Below are 20,803 nucleotides of genomic sequence, written 5' to 3'. Positions count from 1 at the left end.
CTGCCTGGCTGGGCCCACAGGGATGGGAGCTTGCAGCGCCGCAGGACAGACCAGTTGGCAGGCCTTCAGTCAATGGTTATATGGTTAATACTCTTATACTTTTTTGCATCCCTACTCTACAGAGGTTAAGCACTCCAAAGCATGTACACACATTTCTTTCCACAAAGAAAAGTCTTCATTAAAAAACTTACGATTGCTTAAGGGCAAAACCCATCCAATGCAATACTTCTAAAAAAAATTGTCCAGTGATAGAACCACCTTTAACATACCTTAACTCTCACATTCACCACTTTTACTGGCACATGCTGCTCACCCTTCTACAGACCCCATAAACTTCTGACTCAAAGTTGGACCTCCCTGATCCAGCCCTGATCCCAAATGAAGGAATTTGCCAGACCAAAGGAAATCAATGCCCCTCTTGGACACTGGCCCTGCTCCCAGGCTCCTCTCTCAGATGCCAATCCCAGCCTCCGCTCCCGGCCCCCGGTGGGCTTCCAGCCACCAGCCCCCGCTGCCGGACTCCCAGCTGGCCCCCGCTCCCAGTTATAGGGCCTACCAGACCACAGATGTTGCCAGACCAGAGAGGTTCAAGTGTAGCTATCCTACACAACACCACACTCCCAATGGGTTCACTCTATAATGTGAACCTTGACTGCAATCTTATCTATTCTAACAAGAAACCATCACATCATACATTAACTGAGTAGTATATGGGTGTTTAAGGGCATGTGCACATTATTTTACAGCCCTGGCCTGGGCTGCTCGTGGTGTTTCGAAGCATCAGCGCCATGTGGAGCCCAGGTTCAGCTAGGGACTTCCCCGATTACCCCGGGCTCCATGTGGTGGTGCTGCTTTGAAACGCCGCAAGGAGCACAGGGGCAGCGGGAGAGTCCCCCCACTGGCCTGGTGCTCCCCGTAGCACTTTTGTCTTTGAAGTGTAGCAACAGCCCTAATACTATTTGATTAGCCAATTAATCGAAATTTTACATCCCAGGTAAATAGTAATGAGAAAAATATAAACGTACAGAAGGTCAAATCTTTGATACACAATGTGCCTAACAGATACTACTTGGTTCTACTACAGTAAAAAGTTATGTTCCATTTCTAGCTCTTCTCTATGTCAAAACAATTATCTTTTGTATTGAAGCTCCTGCTAACTCCACTCCTTACTTCTCTGCTTGCCTCTCTCCCCTTGCACACCAAAAAGGTGCATTTTAACAGGGGTGCCTCCTATGTTTCCTATGAAAGTACACAGCAGTTTTCCAAATCTCTGCCTGTGAACCTTGGAAAAAAAACATGAATATAGTCAAGGTCTCTAAAGGAGCCTCTGCCTCAAGATTACATATGACTTCAGTACACTTTTCACTGTGCAGTTCAGACAGACATTCCTGTAGAATGCAACCCTCCTAATCCATAGTACAACTAAAACCAAAAGTGCCTTACCAATGCACTTTGTAAGCTTAGTGAAAACTAGGGATGTACATGAGTAGTCGAGTATACGATTAACTGATAAGCCTAGGCTTACTGGTTAATCGTATACTCGACTACTTGCATTCCCCCTACTTGCGCAGGGGAAACTGGCTTAAAAGCTGGTTCTTCCCATCACCGGATCCATGGTGCCAGTGCCCCCCTTACCCTCAAGCTTGGGAGTTGGTGGGTAGGGGAGGCTGCGACAAAGTAGTCTTTGCCTGTGGCAAGTCTGGGCCTGCTGTGGGCAGAGGCTGCCTCAAAATAACAGCCCTTGTCTGTGGGTGTCTGAACTCCGCTGCAGAAGGGATGTTAAATTGTGGGTAACTAACTGAATAGTAAATGCATTTTGCAACAGCCCTAGGGCGAATGCACCACATGAAGCCCGGGATCAGCTGGGGAATCTCCAGCTGATCCCAGGTTCCTTGCTGCACTGCTGCTTTGAAATGCCAGGAGGGGCCTGACGCTGGGCTCCTGCAGTGGCGCTTCAAAGCAGGTGTGCCACGTGGAGCCTGGGATCAGCTGAGCTTGGGCTCCTTGCGGCGCTGCCGCTTTGAAGTGCTGCAGGAGCCCAGCGTCAGGCTCCTCCCGGCATTTAAAGCCACTTGGCATCCCATGCTGCTGCCTCCTGCTGCCACCAAGAGTGGGGCCAGAGTGCAGTGACTGCCAGCCCACCCTTGGGACTATGGAATATTCGAGTAACGGCTAAGAATTCACACAATTTCTTGACTATTGAATTACTCAACATCTAACATCCCTAGTGAAAACCTCAGCCTGTTGTTTCCTCAATATAGGATCCAAAGTACTAGTGACCATCTTTCATCCAATGATCTTAAAGTGCTTTATAAACAGGTGTTCTCAAACTTCGTGTCACAACCACTTTCTAACGACGACAACTGCTTCAGGAAGGGAGACTGAAGCCTTCCTGGAGTTTTTCCAAGCCCCCCTGCCCTGGCCGGGGGAGATCAGTAGCCAAGCCCCATTGCCCATGGAAGGGATGGGGTCAAAGCCACGGGCTCAGGGCTACAGTTCCCTGCCTGGAATTAAAACCATTTTCCTTGGGCTTTGACCCCACCCCTTCCAAGGGTACAGGGGACCTGTAACCCTGAGCCCCCCCCTGCCCCGCCCCCCCCCCCATCAGTGGCTAAAATCCTCATGCTTTGTTTACAGTCAGCTTTGTTAACCCCTTTAACACGGGGTTGTGGCCTACTTTGGGGGTACAGGGGCTGTTGTTCTCATTTTATAGACAGATACATGGAGACAAGGAGTTCAAGCAATTTGCCACTGACATTTTGAGAGTTGCATAGTCGCAATAGTACTAAAGAGTCCGGATTTTTACTCACATGCCTCTAGACATACTGCTTCAATTAAGTAAATACTATACTTGACTTCATGGCACACCAGAGCTAAAAGTGTAAAAAACGTGGATGCTTGTCTGCTTTGCATTACATAATGTATTAAAAAGATTACATCACAACAGTCAGTTAAACATACTCCTTCATTCAGAGTTAAAAATCTTTCAATGTACATTATAAAACTCCAAATCCCAAACTTGATTTCTAGCACAATACCACCAGAAACTAAATAATGCACATTTCCCCTACAGGTCCTTTTTTTGTTTAAATATTAACAGGAAGTTAACTCCTGCCAACATGACTGAGAACTCCCTGACTAAATATTCAGGAAATGAAAAGACTAACCCAGCGAGAGGTTCTTACAAACAAATGGTTTAAGAAACAATCAGCTAACCATCTTTGTGATTTTTCCTTTCTCTTCACATCAAGTCTCAGAGTAAATTTTATGCTAATATAAACTAGATGGGAGGGGTAATATATACCTTTTGTGCACATTTGAATCAAACATTACAAAATGTCTTTGTGTCTCTATACAAAAATAAGTTGTCAGAGCTTTCTGAGGTTCCAATAATAAATTCACATTTTCTTTAAAGACAATGAACCCAAAAATGTAAGGTTATTAAATTGGAAGGGGCATTATGTGGAAATTAGTTGTTCTTGATCCCCATACATGGACCGATACAATCCAATACAAAATGCTATGCAAAAAAAACGTTTAAAAAAGCACTGAACCAGCTGTATGAAGAACCACATTACTATGTAGAAGCTGTCAGCATAACAAGGAAGACACTGTACTTCAATTTCTGTGGTTTTGAAAAAAATGCTTCTCCTGAATCAATAATACTCTAGCCATACACATGTATTTTGTTTTCAAAATTATCACCGTGGGGGGGAGTAAGCAAAACAGATATTAGCCATCAATCTTCCACTTACCTCCCTTTCCCTTCAACGTGCTACCGTGTCTTCCAGAACACCACATACCACTCCAGCACACCTTCACTGAACTCACTCAAAATCTCCTTCCATAAGCTGACCTGCTTAACTGAATCTGCTACGAGGCTAAATCTCCATAATCTTGTTGACAAAAATGCCTTGTAGTTAAATCTCTTTGTAAGAGACATTAAAATATACACTTAACAAGGTAGCTTATTATTCCTTGCAACTTCAAATGACCCAAGTCTCATATTTATTTTGTTCGGTTATTTGCACCACATACGTAATTACTTCACTATCCCTTTTCCCACATTCAGAAGCTAGATAAGTTCCATATTGGTAACTTATTAAAGTAACATCTGGAGACTTTTACCTCTTATCACAAGAAACTATATTTCATACTCTTGCTGCACCTCCAAGTTGCATTTCTTAAATATTAAGAGGAGAAAAAAATGGGCAAGCAAGATATTTAGGTATTGGATATTTCTAAAGAATCACCACCTATGGTGTAATGTATTTTTACTATTCCTCCTACAGAGAAAAGGGAAATTATCTTCATGAGATTTTTGTAAAATAGCTGCAAGGGTAGTGTTTGAGGATTAAAAATCTCCAACTATGTACTGTAATTCATAGCTGTTTGAACTTTACCAACACAGAAACATTATTGTGAATGGGGAAATAAGCTCAATAAACAGTGGCCAAGTGCAACATTTTTGCCCTAAACATAAAGCACTCGTTCTGAACTGTGACATTCCAATGAAAGGAGTGATTTAGAGTTTAAGTCCAATCATATTAGATCTAATATTTCAATATACTAAGTCTATGTAATTTGAAGTGCACTATACTTAGTTCAATCTAATACAGATCTATGTGTTGTGAAAAGTCTAGCAGCTCTATTTTAAAATATATCATTCTTTAATCTTCTTGCTATACACTACAAAAGCCTCTTCAGAATTGTAGTGTATGGTTATACTGTAGAAAAGGGAAAAAAAGTGACCGTGGCAAAGTTTACTGTACCTCATTTATTCCATTGCTATTTTCCCCCATTTTACCAAAAAAAAATTAAACCACCAAACTTGTAAATTTAACCCAGGCTTTGAGAGTTGAACTGGGTTCTTTTCTTTCTCCACATCACAACCAATTACAAAAATATGCAAGATGGATTATTCCTAATTTCAAAACTTCAGCAGAAATATAGAAAGTACTGAGGGTATGATTTTGCTTGTAGTTATCTTTTTTAGTTATGATGGTGCATAAGTAATAAAATAGTCCAGCTAGAGTATATAATGATTGTGCTAATTACATCAATGTACAAAGGTTAATAATGCCTGTCACATGCCTGCCAAACATGAACTGGGTATAACAATTTTAAGGAGGTGAACAAGGGCCAAATGTCCACTTGACATGCTGTAGATAGATATGGCATTCAATTTAGCAAGTCTAGTTAAGACTTGCTAAATCAAACGCTGAAGTTAGCTCTAGTCAGCGCCAGTACTCCTCACAGTCGCAAGAAATCAGGGACGCTGATGGGAGCGTTTGCTCCTCTGGGCCTCCTTCTGAAGATGATGCCAAGCTCAGCTTAAAGTAAGCCTACTCCAGCTACATATTTTACTTTGCTGGAGTTGTGTACCTCAACCCAACCTTCCCAATCTAGTGTAAACCTGGCCTAAAACAAGTTGCCCAGAAAATTAATCTCTGCTCCTGAAAACAGATATTTTTACGGGCTAATGAGCATAAAACAGTGATCAAAGCCTTTTGAAGTGGTGAAGTTCTAGCTGACTTGTACTTTTTAAAAAGTACAAGGAGTCTCACACAGGAGCCTACATTATGTCCATCAGATTAGCAGACATCCTTCTAATCTATCATATGCTAGAAATCCTATTTGTAACACCAAAGGTAGCTTTTCATAATGGTAGAGCCTACATGCTATGAAGCCACATAAGTGCCACTGTTTAAACAGAATTCAGAGTTTTCCTTGGAAGGTGCCTCAACATTTTCTGTATCTTGTAACAGTCTCAAGACATCACAAATTTACCCTGTTCTTAAAGGGACACCAACATTCTAGGTCTCATCTCCATCTGAAATTTGTGCCTCTACTGTTCAAAGTTACCCTTACAATTACTATCAAAATAAGGAAAAATATTTTTCCATTTCATTTTGTGCATGCGAAAGCACTTTTGGATGATCAGTTGAGCTTCACTTTTGTTAACAGCTCATGCCTCTCTTCTCACTTCCTGCAAGAGGTCATTTACCAGTTGTGACGGGTTCGATCACAGAGATCCCCTTGAGACTGTCACCTGATGTGCAGATCATACCACTGACCCTGCCTACCTGTGCTGCTGAGCCAGAACCTCTGGTCTCACCAAGTGATGGCAAAGAGTTGGGGTCACAGCCCACCAGCAGAGCAACACAGACACTGAGATTAACTGGGAAGGTTCAGTGAAAGGGACTTGACACAGTACCCAGGTCACAGCCCCAATGGGACCAAAATCCTAGATAAATCCATCTCACTATGCATAAAGTTTACACAGAGGGAACCCATAAGATTTTTGTCCCCTTTAACAAAGAAAAAATATGCACAGCTGTTGTCCACCCCAATTCTATTAGCCAAGACTGGCAGGAATGGTGCTTCTGATTGTCAGAAGCTGAGAATGGGCGACAGGGGATGGATCACTTCTTCTGTTCATTGGTCACTGTCAGAAGACAGGGTACTGACACTGGCCACAACCAGAAGACTGGATACTGGACTATGTAGACCTTCGGTCTGATCCAGTATGACCAATTCTTAAGTTCTTCATTACAAGTATATGTACGAGCAACATGCTTGATTGCAACCCTCTATCTCCACCTTTCCGATATCACTTGCTCTTGATTGGGTGCTTCTATTTTATTAGCTGAATAAATGAAAAAGCAGTTTCTCATGTTAAATAGAAGCCATTACAAGAATTAGGCACTACTTATAAAAGGATAGTGAACATTCATTACATCTTCAAGACTCTGCATAAAATACTCAACTCCCTGTGGAAATATGTAGTAGTTATTCCTAGATAAAATAGCTGGAGCAAAGAGTTAAGCGACTTGCTCAGAACACAAGACAACATTGTCGGAGGGAGGTTAATAAAGCAGGAGGGGATTCCCAAACCACACTGCATTGCCTCAAGTTATTTGAAAGGCAAAAGAAAAAACCATTACTTGATTTTCGAAGGTGCTGATTCCTTCACAACTACCAATGAAGTCTAAAAATCAGGCCCTTAATTTTTAAAATCCTGACCTAATAAACTTAAACTTGCTTTTTTCTCTTAGTGCAATACAAAGTACAGTACACATTGATTAAACAAAAAACAACTAAAAATTATTAGTCTACGATTTTAAAATCAAGGCCACGAGTCGGAAACTAAGAACTGCATGACTGATGATGTTTAGCATGACCGTAATTGTTCCACACCAGTAGCAGGGGAAGGGGGGGGGGGGGGAAATTGTGAATGTGATTAACTTCAAGTGTGTCAAGTCAATATTGGCAAGCAGAAGCTATAATTTATAAAATTTATGGTAGGGCCATATTAGTGAAATTATCACAGGCCCACCAAAATATGATATTCTACAATTTCTTTTGGTTAAACTGATAAATCCAAAGCAATATACTGTGTCATGTATTTGAACATCCAAAATCATTTTGACAAAATCTCTGGTAGGAAGCTATTAAGGAAACAAAGTAGTTATGGGTGATTACAGTTATTTCATGGATTAGAAACTTGCTAAAAGAACAAAAGACAGTAGGAACAGGTAATCAATTCGACAGGGCAAGCATTATTACTTGTGTCCACAGGATCTGCACTAAGATCAAGGATCTGGAAAGAAGGGATGAACAATGACAAGGCCAATAAAAAGGCCAAATTTTCAGATAATTTGGAGGCCATTCCAAGAATTTGGAAAGTGGTCAAGGGCCACACTTTTCATGTTAACGAAGGTGATACAGGGTCTGGGATGGAGGTTGGGTGAAGGAGGCATTTGTGACCTGGGTTAGGAGACTAGGGTGCAGGGGGGTTTGTTGGTGCAGGCTTTGGGAGGGGAAATGGGGGCAGGAGGAGGGGGGCAGAGGGTTTGGGTTATGTGGAGTTGGGAGGCAAAGGGTTGGGGTGCCAGAGGCAGGCTCTGGCTGGGAGACTTCCCTGCTTGACTCCCGGCCAGCAGCCTTCTCAAGCAGACTCCCTGCCTGCCCCGCCCCTGTACTGGCTGCAGGGGTCGTGTGATTTTTTTTTAAACAGCTACAGGTGCTATGGGGAAGGTGCTCCCATTGGTTGGAAATCAGCCAGTGGGCTTGTGCTGGGGGTGAGAGGTGTCAAGGCTCATCGCTTTTCAAAAAAAGCCCTGCAGCAGTCTCTGTCAGTGGGGGGTAGGGGGCAGAAGCTGGCAGGGCAGGGCTTCTCCCTGAGGCTCCCTGCTGCATCTGTGGGCCGGATCCAGCCTCTGGAAGGTAGTTTGCCCAGGCCTGTTCTAGATTGTCAGGTCTTGGAGGCAGGATCTATCACTATCTGTGCCTGTATTGAACTCAAGACAATGTGGTCTCAATCCTCAGTGAGCCCTGTGGCCACTACCATAACCTAAGTGTTCAGTGATGAGGCTTGAGGGTTTGTGCTAGTGTGCATTTATTTAGGGAACATGATGTTAGATTTAAAAAAAAAAAAAAAAAACCTGCCTAGAATGAAGCAGTATTACCTAAAACCTTTTGGGATACACTCCTGATAAAATAATTCCTTATTTATGAGAGAATAGTCTCATTTAAATATATATTACAGTTTCCTCCTCCCACTGAGATGAAAACCAGTTGCATTTATGCTTTTCTTCTTTGCCTACATATTCTTGAAAGCAGGCACACATTATATTTATTACTGAGTAGGATTCCTGTCCATTTAAAAATCCCTCCTGTTAAAAAAAAAAAAAAAAAAAGAGAGAGACCAACTATAGCTGGATGATGACATAAAATGAGATGCTGAAATTTTAAATCTACCAACTTCAGTGTGTCCTTCTACATACAACGAGATCTATTTTAATAGCTTGAGATTCCTCCTAAGTGCCATGCAATAAAAAGCAACTAAAATTTTCAACTTACATTTTTTCTCACTACAGTAGAAAGCCGATACCTACTGTCAAACATGTAAATTCTGTAAAGAAAAGAAATCAAAATGAATAATCATCAAGGCTACCAAAAATAGTAACTTCAGTTTCCCAAAGAATGTAACAGACATTCTAAGTACTGATGTCAAAAGGCCCACATCAGTTTTTGTATGTCTTTCTTTATAAGAACTGTGATTTAGAATAGGACTAACACAACAGGTAGAAAGAATTGGAGAGAAATTAATAAGAACCAACTTCAAGCGACTTTGACCATATGAACTTTTCCATTGGCAGAGAATAGCCAATTCTAATTATGAAAAAAGCTTGTTTCATTTAAAAATAAAAATGATTTTCACAAATACATAGGCACCTACTAAAAACTGAAATGTGAAAAATTTAAATATTTGGTTTTCAACATTAGGCATTGTGTGCCATCATCCCTTCAGCTCCCAATCACTGCTAATAGTAGCAATTAAAAGTATTAAGGAAAGCTTGTTATCCATACTTAAATAAGGTTGTTACTAGGACCTCTCTGGTCTGGCACCCCCAGGACTTGACTGGTCCGAATGAGGGGATTTGCTGCACCAGGAGAGGTCCCTTCCCTAATGGCCCATGCTGCTCCACCGTCTCCAGCTGGCTCTGCTGCTGCCGATTCAGCTGCTGTCGGGGCTGGGCCCCGGGGCTGGAGTCATTGCTCCCTGTCTGCAACTAGAACTGGAGTTCCCTGGCCACAGAGCTCTGGGCCCAGCGGCTGGAGAGCTCCAACCCCAATGGCAACCAGGAAGCTCTGGCCCCGGCTGTGGAGCCAGGCAGCTGCAGAGTTCCATCCCTGGTGGCAGCCACGGAACACCGCAGCTGGAGCTAGAGCTCCCTGGCCACTGCTGGGGCCAGAGCTCCTAGCTGCCACGCCATCCACTCTCCTCCCCCTGACACGAAGCTCCCAGCTGAGTCGCTGGCCCAACCTACTTGCCCCACCACCAGACCTCCCTGGTCCTGGGCTCAGAGGTCCAGGAATATGTTGCTGGACCAGAGTCATTGTTTAGGAAGGTACAACCTGTATTTGTTTTAAGTGAAAACAAAATATTGCAAATTACAACAGGAGAAAGATGACTGACCTAAAAAAATCAACAGAAGTAGCACTCGGGAAGAGAAAAGGATTTGCTATTACAAAGTATTGATTCAAATTTCTCCCAGTACTCCCAGTTTAGAAGGCATTAACGACTTGTATGAAGATGTTTGACTTTTCCTTTTTTTGAAAACAGGCTATATACCTCTCAGCACCATAACTGATGGCCCTACCTCCAAATGGATGGCACTGACATTCATCTTCCCTTAAACACACAAACAGGTCTAAAACATTACTGGTCTTCACTATGTAGGGAGATGTAAAACAAGGGTGTTAATGCAGATAAAGTATATCTTTAAGGCTGCTGTGTCAGGACAATAGGAGATTATACTAAGTATAAAGCAGGAAGGCAAACTGAAGCGTGTAGTAACCTAAGATTAAAAGGATAGTTTTGTAACAATCCTGACTTATTTTTAGATGTTTACACACAATTTTTAAATGTGTTTTCTGCTTGTAAAGCAGACTATTAGTTAGAGAATCCACTTCTATGACCAACACTAAGGTTAAGCTTGTGAGAATATGGGTTATTCATTCTCATCCAAGCTCATTTAAAGATGAAACATTTACAGGGGACTATGAATCCATTCATAAGACAAATGGTATGTGTGCAGTGGATGGCAATTCTAAAAATAAAAAGTAAAACTAACCACTATCTACCGTCAAAAGCAGAGCATAAATACACTTCCATTAAGCTTTCTCTATGTCTCATTCAATCATTTCATATTTTAAAAAGTTTATGGTCTTCCTTATAGCTGAACACTTGAAATCTCACTGATTTAATCTGCAGTTGGTTTTTGCCATTAACCTAGTTGAGAAAATTTAGAAGTCAACAACTCTAACTAAAGTAGAACTATAATAATGATGCACAATTAGGGCATGTCTACACACTTGCAGCCTAGTTCGAACTAGGGATGCAAATGTAGGCGACCGAAATTGCTAATGAAGCGGGGATTTAAATATCCCATGCTTCATTAGCATAATTAGCAAAAAATGAGGAGTAACGTTAGTTCAAACCAAGGGGTTTGATTTGAACTAAAGCTGCCTGGAGCGCACTTCCTGGTTCGAATCAGCTGGCGATCGGAAAAGTGCGAGGGTGAGATTATGCTAATGAAGTGTGGGATATTTAAATCCCCGCTTCACTAGCAATTTCGGTCGCCAACAATTGCATCCCTAGTTCGAACTAGGGTGCAAGTGTAGACGTACCCTTAGTTTTCAAATTAAAAACCACTTACTCCAACAGTTCCTGAGCCACACCCCGCCTAGTATAGGACAGCCACAGACCACACAGACCATTCATACATTCTGAATGCTATCTGACAGGTCCACATTAACTATAAAGTCCAAAAAGGCATTACCCAAACCTATTTTGCAGAAAGTTTATTTTCATTTTTGGAGCAGATACTACATGAGTATCCTGTGATGGCTGCACAAAGCAACCCTAATAATGGAAAATTTATTTTCAACGTAACGTTGTAGTTCGTACTTAAGAACAAACCAGATAAACCATGAAGAAAAAAAAAAGTTTGCAGTGCCACAAGCTTCCATTTTTAGATAAATATAGTCTTGTGAAAACAAGATTAAAAATTACAGACCAACACATTTTCATCACACCACAGTCCTGACTCAGTGAGGAGGACCTTGTAATTCAACTGCCAGAGGCCTTGTCTGAAACAGCTTTGCTACTCCTGGTAAACTGAGACCTGTAAAGCTCTCATCACCACAGTCAAAAGAATGGTTCTTTAAAAACAGGAGAGAAAGGAAGTAAAACCATAAAAGGACAATGTGTTAAACAAGATTTAGGCAATTAGATCATTGCACTAAGATGGCTGGGATTATAGCCAACAGTGCAGAGTGTGGTGGAAATAGTGTCCCCAAAAATACTCAAGTATTCCGCCTCCAGGAAAGATGGAAAAGGTGGGGCTAAGAACAAAACACGCTGCTTCTGAGAGGGTGCAAATCTAGCAGTTTCAGAGATAAAAACCTCTGTACTGAAAACAGAGAATTGCTTTCTCCCACATAAAACCCATTTTCTGTTTCCCAGTTTTTCAAATTGTAGAGAATTGTTACACTGGTAACAGTTTAACCAGACTGTCTGCTAGAAATTTGTCAGTACTGAAGCATTCATTAAATATAAACTTTGGTTTCCACCACCACCCTGGCATCACTTTTCCTTGGGGAGGAGGGGGAGAGGAGTTTGAAGACAGCTTTTCAATTTCTATCATTTTACACATTACCCCAAATCTTAACACACTCAAATGAAAAAAAAAATTGCAAAACAACTTGCTTTAAAATACTTACTAGGAAGTGCTTTTAAAAACTGACTCCAGTGATATGCTGAACACTCTTCTAAGCCAATGGGATGCTTTTCTAATTCTGCACACACCCTCCTCTCACAGCAGTATAAACACATTCAAGCACAGGAATCAGAAACCAAACATGTTGCATGTTTGAATACAAACCTCCACCCTTTCCTAAGATTGTTATGTGTACACTGGGTAGCTCTCAAAGACTGATATTTGAGTTTAATCAAGATTAAATTACCCTGATTGAGGCCTTTAAAAACAGTCCGCACCTGAGCGATGAACATCTAGCACAATTGTATGAAATATTTTCTACTCAGTGGTGTACTATATAAGAGAGACACACTGCAATCAACCAACCTCCTAACCCTATAAAACATTGAGCTGGCCCTTCTAAGGTGGATATTTTTGGAAATTAATAGTACAGAACCTACACTTCTGCCCAAAGGCAACCAATCTGTGCTGTAAAAGGAACCAAAGCTTTTAGCAACTCTTTAATATATTCTTTGGGAAAGCAAATTAAATTCTTGATCAGCCATAATATTTTGAACACAGAATTTTTTATTTCTAGAACTACCTTACAAGTTAAAGATTTTCATTCATCTGAGGTAACAAAAAAATTATCTGAAGTTTGTAGTATTGCAACTGAGCCCACAAGGATTTCAAAAATTATCTTCAATTTAAATTGAAGTTATTTCACTGCTGTCTCAACCAGGTAACGCTTGTTTTCCAGTGACATAAAATTGAAAGCATAGACACATAGGACTGGAAGGGACCTCAAAAGGTCATCTAGTTCAGTCCCCTGCATTCATGGCTGGACCAAGCACTATCTACACCAGCCCTGACAGGCTGGTGTCTAACCAGCTTTTTAAAATCTCCAATGAAGGAGATTTCACAACCTCCCTAAGGCAACTTATTCCAATGCTTAATCACCCGGACAGTTAGGAAGTTTTTTCTAATATCCAACCTAGGAATGTGACTGGTGAACCAATAAGCATCACTCTTACTGGGTGATGCTTACTGGTTATAGCTAATCAGCAGTGCGTCCAGGCCTTGGCCAAAGCAGTCCCCACCAGTGGTGGGGAAGAAGGGGGGAGAGGCTGGACCCACTGGATCTCTCCACCTCGTTTAAGTGACTAACCAGTTGAACATACCGTTTAACTGCTCAACTGATTAAACGGGATTTTACATCCCTAGAACCTAAATCTCCCTTACTACAATTTAAGTCTACTGCTTCTAATCCTGTCATCAGAGGTTAAGTACTCCATGTAACAACTCTTTACATCAGAGCTACTCAACACGTGGCCTGAGGGCCACATGCAGTCCATGGCCCATTTGTTTGTGGCCCACAGTGAGGTTTGGGTTTACGCAGGGGTCAACTTGTGGCTGGGAGTCAAAATAAAAAAGTAGTCAATATAATAGTCTTCTGTTGATATGAGTTTTAGTAGTTACATTCCTGGACTGCCATTCCTCATTAAAAGTGTTATCATACTGGTGGAAATTGGGTAAATGTTACATTTTATTAATATCAACAGAACGGACTTAATTGGGCTTGCGGGTTGGGTAGTCTTGTCTTAATTTTTGTATTCATGCCCGTCAGTGGGAAAGAAGCTTTTTGCATATATATATTTGCATGTGTAACCAATCACACTTAAGTTGTAGCCCTCTGCACCTATCGTAAGTATAAGTGTGGCCCCTGGAGCTTCAAAAGTGGAGTAGTCCTGCTTTACATACTTGAAAACTGCTATGGCCCCTTTCACTCTTTTCTGGACTAAACAAACCCATTACTTTCAATCTTAACTCACACATCATGTTTTCTATACTTTCAATCATTTTTATTGCTCTTCTCTGCATCTTCTCCAATTTGTCCACATCTTTCCTGAAGTGTGGCACCAAAAAGCCGGACACAATATTCCACGTTTTCTACTGATGTGTCATCAATGCCTGAATACCGTCAGCAAGACAACACAATTCTACTCCTCAACTCCCGTTGCTACACGTCAAAGGAGGAGGCACCCTATTGATAAACTGAATAGTCGATTATTCAATTAGTCAATTACCCAATACTTAATATCCTTACTTTTAACTTCAAATGGCATGGAGTTTGATAACTATGCATGTATTTATTTACTACAAACTCAGATTCAATATTTTATTTCCTTTTTTACCCAGCCTCCAGATAAATCCACAAAGCTGTAGTTTAATTGGAAAGGTTGCTGTGTACCTTATCTTTGACTCACTACCCACCCACTATTCTATAGCTCTCATTTTTGACCTTGCACACACGCTATCTTCAAGAAATATATTAAACCTCATTATTTTTAAATAAAATGAGCATTCTAATGTAAACATATTTTAACATATTAAGAGCATCCCTAAAAAAGTACATTTATTTAATTGTGCAATACACTACTGCAGCTGATGCAGTCAGTCACATACCACATTGCAGGAAGTATAGTAGTAGATGAAGTGAGACCACATCCATAACCTAAAATACCCAACAAAGTAATAGTTTATTCGTCAAACCAAACATACATACAGCCAATCCATTTTAATTCAATATTTACTAGAGACCTGTTTACGTCTCAGATTCTCTTCAAAATAAATTCAAAATTGAGAAAAAATATTTATGCTGCTCCCTACGCCTAAACAGCTTCCTGCCTACTGTTCACTAAGCTCCTCCAAAGTCCTGACAGCTCCCCTTGTATGAAACTTTGTGTTTCTACCTGCATTTGCATTGCCCTGTAACATATCATAGCTATGTATGTGCATGATCATATGCGTGTTTGGCAAACTCACTGACTGTATCACATATACAGATGGTGCACACATAAAACTTCTATCATGCGATTGCCTACGTCAAATCAAAACTCAAATTGACTGTTCTGAAGTAGTACATCTTCAAAAGCTTTATATCTATTCCACAAAAAGATTTAGCAGCTGTATGAACAAAAATCTCCAAATGAAAGTGTACAAACATTCCAATTTTTATTAATTTGTGCTAAAGGAATAATTAGGAGCGATTGTGCAGTTACTTCTAGTATGAATTATGATTAAGTGGACCAATGGCTTAAGTAAGTTTTTTACATTTGTATCATACATTTTGCTTTAACATAGCAGTTATCCATGAATCAGTTAATTTATCCAACAGTGAGACTTAACAAAAGTGAAGTTTTATATAGCAATTATGTAGGGTACCACAAAGTATTTCTACATTATAATCTAGGATCATGATACCCAACCACTTCTGAAGCAGTAGCTATAGCAAACTAGCCACACTCAACCAGCCAAATAGCCACATGTGGCTAGTGACTAGCATGTTGGAAATCATGGGTCTAGGAACTAGAATAAGATAACCTGATCAAAAATCAATTACCATGCAGCAACACATATATGCAAAACACATACAAACACCAGTTTCAGTTAACTGGTTTTTTTTTTTACTATTAGGGCAACTTGAATAATAATATACAGAATCTCAGCCAAAAAGATTTCCATTAGTTTTGATGGGGGGGATATTAAAACCAAACATGCTTGTGACAACTCTTGTGGGTAGGGTCCAAGCAGATTAGATTAGTGCTGCTTTATTTATTTTTCTTCTTTAGCAGCAGAGTACAGAGTAGGGATGTTAGGAAGTGAGTAATTAACTAATCGTGTAGTCGATATAAATTATATTAACTAATCATATTACAGGCAGTCCCCGGGTTATGTACAAGATAGGGACTAGAGGTTTGTTCTTAAGTTGAATTTGTATGCAAGTCGGAACTGGCTCCAGATTCAGCTGCTGCCACTGAAACTGACCAGGGGCTGACTACAGGAAGCCGGAGGCAGAGTTGCTCTGCCCCCAGCTTCCTGGAATCAGCCTGATCAGTTTCAACAGCTGCTGAATCTGGAGCCTGGGACAGAACAGCTGGGGCGCTGCCTGGTAGGTTCCCACAGGACCAACCTGGCAGCACCCCAGCTGCTCTATCCGAGGCGTCCCGCAACAAAAGCCTGGTCTGCTGGGGGGGGGGGGGGGGCACACTAGCTGCGCCCCCCCTCCTCCCCCAGCACACCAGGGAGACCCGAGCAAAGCCGCACAGGAGGAGGGACCCTGCTGCCCATGCGGCTTTGCTCCTGTCTCCCTGGTCTGCTGGGGGGGTCCAGCGGCTTTGCTGGACCCCCCCAGCAGACCAGGGAGACCGGGAGAAGCTTTTCTCGCCCCGGAGGACACAGGTGGCGACCCGCCGCCCGTGAGCTCCGGAGCGAGAAAAGCCCCGTTCGTAAGTGTGGATCCGACATAAGTCGGATCCACGTAAGTCGGAGTCTGCCTGTAGTCGATAAGGGAGGACGCTTTAGTCCCAGCTCACGCTCAGTCTGGGAACTGTCCTCACTGCAGCTCTGCAGTTTAATTGTGTAAGAGCCTGGTGCACAGGCAGTCTGGCTCCTACTACATTTAAACTGCAGAACTGCAGCGGGAGAGAGGTAGTGTTAGCTCCCAGAACCAGTGCAGCTGGGCTTGCTCAGTCCCAGCTCATGCCAGGTACAGCAGCCCCAGGCGGCAGAGACAGCAGAGCGGGCTAGGGCAGGCGGCAATGGCTTTTAAGCCAGCTCCCCCCAGCATCGGCTCCTGTTTCCCCATCCCTTGGTGCCTCTGATACAGAGACAGCAAGGGAGAGGGAGAATGCTACATAGCAGACTGTCTGACAAAAGCAAAACTTATTTAAATACAGGCAGAGTTACAGGACATGCCACTTGGTTACATCTGTAATCTTATTCCAAGCTTACCACTACATACACTTGATGTTCCCTCAACACTAAATGCTAATTTCTGTTAGTATGAGAAGAATTTAAATTTCACTTCTGGGTGAAATAATGCACTGCTAGTTGAAATATCTTACAATCTAGGGCTGAACAAATTGAGCTAATATCTGATACCTTCACTTGGTCCTCTTCCCTTCAGAGAAAATTTAAGTCAAAATTCAAGGCAGAGCTTCCCCCCCCTTTTCAGGCGAGAAAAGTTTTGGTATCAGAACACTACACTATGCAGCAAATGGCCAAAAGAAAAGCTGTCTTAAGTCAATGTTCCGTTGTAAACTTTAAAAGAAAGACAACCATAACATTTTGTTTAGAGTTATGAACAACCTCCATTCCTTACGTATTTGTAACTGAGGTTCTATTGTACATACAAGACCTGAAAGATTTTGATTGTGCAAAATGAGTTTTGCTTGCTTGCTATCTGTTAAGTTATCAGGAACATTATGTCTGCTCTTCCCTAGTTTTGATGCAGAATTTGATTTGAGCTTTGTCACTTCAAAACTGATAATACAGGGTATATGGAATGGTGCTTTCATTACAGAGTGAATTTTACTCCCCCTTTCTTCACCTAATATGTATTAGAATCAAGTGTTCAAAAACCTCAAAGTGATGTTATTTCCCTCCTTCAATGGTTACTGTTAAACACTGTTTTCAGAAAGCACCAATTAAGGAAAGGAAGAGTGGTCTTGTGGTTTAAGTACAGGAATAGGAATAAGGATTCCTAGGTTCTATTTGTAAGCTTTGCTAATCGATGCTGCAGCAGTTAATCTTCCGGCATTCGATTTAGGGGGTTTAGTAGATGCTTGTGTTTAGTTATCTACGTACTAACATTCATCTGTATTATATAACACAACATATTTCAGATAAGCATTCTAAGGCTGACAAATGCAACTCTACAGGTTTTCATTGCTATGGTAATTTCTTACTGTCTACACGGCTGATCACTAATATGTGGTAGCATGATTTCTAAAGAGCAGAAAAAAAAAATCAAAAGAACTTTCAAATTCCATGACATCCATCAGAAGGCAATAATCTGAATAGTTCCTGACTGCTTCATAACAGTGCTGTGTAAGAATTAACAACTGCATTTTCTTCCAGTTCCTGCAGCCCTGGTAGTTGTAGATTCTGGTAGGACTGTACTGTCTACAGAATTCCCCAAACTGTTGGTTTGTTCCCAGTTTTCAACCTTAACAGTTCTAAGATATAGCTATAAGTTTGAAGGGCATTTTGGGCATTAGTATCTAACAAAGTTGTCCAATTTTTATTCAGAATTCTTTTGTTCAGTAAAGATCTCCATTATGAGGGTCTTATGTATCCATTAAATAGGTTAATCTTATATGCTTTATCTGTTTTCAAAATGTGTAGGTCTAAAGATAATAAACTGAATTTATACATACGCTTCTCCTCTCCCCCTTCACCATCCATTTTCCACTTCATTCTTTGAAAATTTATCCAACTCATCTCATATCAGTGAATATATTTTTCCAGAATGTCATCTGGTAGGTTGCAAAGCATCATTTCTGCTACTAGAAAAGTGAAGCTGCACGTCTATTTCTATGGTTATGGTAAGTGTTGCTATATTCAGACAGAAATATTACAAAGCTTAGTGTAGCTGGGCACCTTCTTTCTACAAGATATATTAATCTACACATGTTCTTGTTTTTTCCTTTAATAAGAGTATTGCCAGACTTGACCTTAAAACATATTTTGCTTAGCAGGCAATTTAAAAAAAGCCAGATAGAAATAAAGTATTAGTAAACTTTCATTATGTGACGTGATTTATTAAACTGCTTGAATAGCTATACTTCTATTCTCTTTTTTTAAGGCAAGTAGAGCACAAAAATACTACGTAAGTGAAAGTTTAATATATCTAACTGATTGAAGTGATTCTCATAGTGCATAGGTTTATTCACATAACTCACATTTTGAAATATTTCATTGTATTTTGTTTTTTCACAAGGATCACCCGTAGTAATTTTGAGTATAACAACTGCAAAATGGATTCCAATATACTTCTAGCTTTCCAAGTCCTCAGTCCTGTGCTGTGTCTGAGAGATGATTTTTTCTGAAGACAGGGTGAAATCCCTGTGTCTATTTTTCATGTATTAGAAAGGGGGGAAAAGAGACTCAGATAATAACAAAACAGCCATTAGTAAACCAAAGTCAGTCAACCCTTACTGAAGGTTTGTTTTTTTTAAATCACTGTATACTCCGACATGCCTGACAGGTCCATGGGCTTGTACTGGAACAATTTGCATGAGGGGAAATTGTAAACTCTCTCTGAAACAAACAAACAATATGGAAGTATTACAGACCCCAAAAGAAAGACTCACTTTTAGTGTTCCTCCACAATTTTGACTGTATTCTATATATACACTACATCTTCATTTACCTGAAATAAACATCTATATTTTGCTCTTATAAAGACAGTCATTACAACATAAAACTATGCATGTGCTGCTGCCTTGTTAACATAGCCTTGCACAAAACAGCTGTCAGATCTAAAAATGAGCAAGCAGCCAAGATGGAATTCACTCATCTTGCCTTTTTAGTGACTTAAACATTTCAGTTCTAAGACAAAAACTGCAATTTGGCATAACAGATCACATGTGATACCAGGCCAGGTGGAGGAGGACCCCAGAATGCAGAGAGAAGTCACTGCCACCACTCTCACTACCTTTGGCCCGGGCCGCCCCTCCTCTGGCAGCCAGAGGGGAGCGGGGTGGAGAGAAGGAGGGAGGGGGAGAGTAAAGTGGCTGGAGAGAGCAGAGAGGCCAGGGGGACAGCTGGGCCTGCCTACCACCGGAGACAGGGAGGGGCGGGGGAGATTGGCAAGCATGAGGCACTGCCCCCTAGTCTACTTAGGAAATTTAAACTCATAAGAATTGTCCTGCATTTTGTTTAAACTCATAAGGCTATTGTAATGATAATATTCTTACTTAAAAGCATTACTACTGGTAGCTTATTGATAAGTCTCAAGAAACTTGCTCACTAACATCATATGCCTCTCCTCTGGGAAAAATTACTATAATAAAAGAATTTTCTAGTCTTTTTTAAATATTTTTTATTAAAATATATTTTAAAAAACTCTAAAAAGTTAAAGTTCCTTGTTCACAAAACACAATTCTTTCTCTACCCTTTTTACAAGCTGGGGGAAGCCTGCATGAGACAAAAATGACCATGATTAGTAATGGAAATTGGAAAGGAATCAGAACGAAGAAAAGCCACACCCTAAAGCACAATTACATACTTCCTCCAAGTTAGCTTTTTATGTCTTTGTTGTTTTGTATATAATCATCTTAACACCGCCAGAGAGCAATGAACCGTACTTGTCTTTTCTTTAAATTTCTAAGATTGCTTGAGAGTCAATATAAAGATTTTTCCAAATAGGAAAAAAATATTTGAGAAGTCTTAATAGTGGAGGAAACACAGCTGTAAAATTGCATATTTTGGATCTGTTCTACTTAAGCTCTAACACATAGCAATGCTAGTTGTACATATGGAATGCAAAGGCTGTTATTTTGTTAAACAAGTTATACTACACTATCATTTTGGACAAATAAAAGGGTTTAAAGTATTTCAGAGCTGGAACTTCTTTATGCAGTTACCAAAACAAAAAATCCCAAACTGTTAAAAGAAAAACCGCACTAGAAATTAAAGGGTATACATGGAAATTATATGTAAAATGCTCAACATTCTAAACTGATGCA

General features: G+C 40.7%; 1 protein-coding gene across 4 annotated transcripts in view; it reads right to left on the bottom strand.

The window, feature by feature from the left end:
* Positions 1-20,803, bottom strand: part of GNB1 (G protein subunit beta 1) — a 96,063-nt gene that overhangs the window by 48,214 nt on the left and 27,046 nt on the right. For 2 of the 4 annotated variants that reach the window (XM_075906355.2, XM_006119216.5), the window contains exon 2: positions 8,866-8,917. The exons of the other annotated variants lie outside the window; for them this stretch is intronic. The gene's annotated coding sequence lies outside the window, so the exon portion shown is untranslated. The remainder of the gene's footprint in view (positions 1-8,865; positions 8,918-20,803) is intronic. 4 annotated transcript variants of the gene reach the window in all.

This window comes from Pelodiscus sinensis, chromosome 24 (assembly GCF_052426305.1).
Source record: "Pelodiscus sinensis isolate ZL-2025 chromosome 24, ASM5242630v1, whole genome shotgun sequence".
In the NCBI taxonomy this organism is placed as follows: domain Eukaryota; kingdom Metazoa; phylum Chordata; order Testudines; family Trionychidae; genus Pelodiscus; species Pelodiscus sinensis.
The sequence above is the reverse complement of the archived record's forward strand: the minus strand, read 5'-3'. Positions and strand labels throughout refer to the sequence as shown.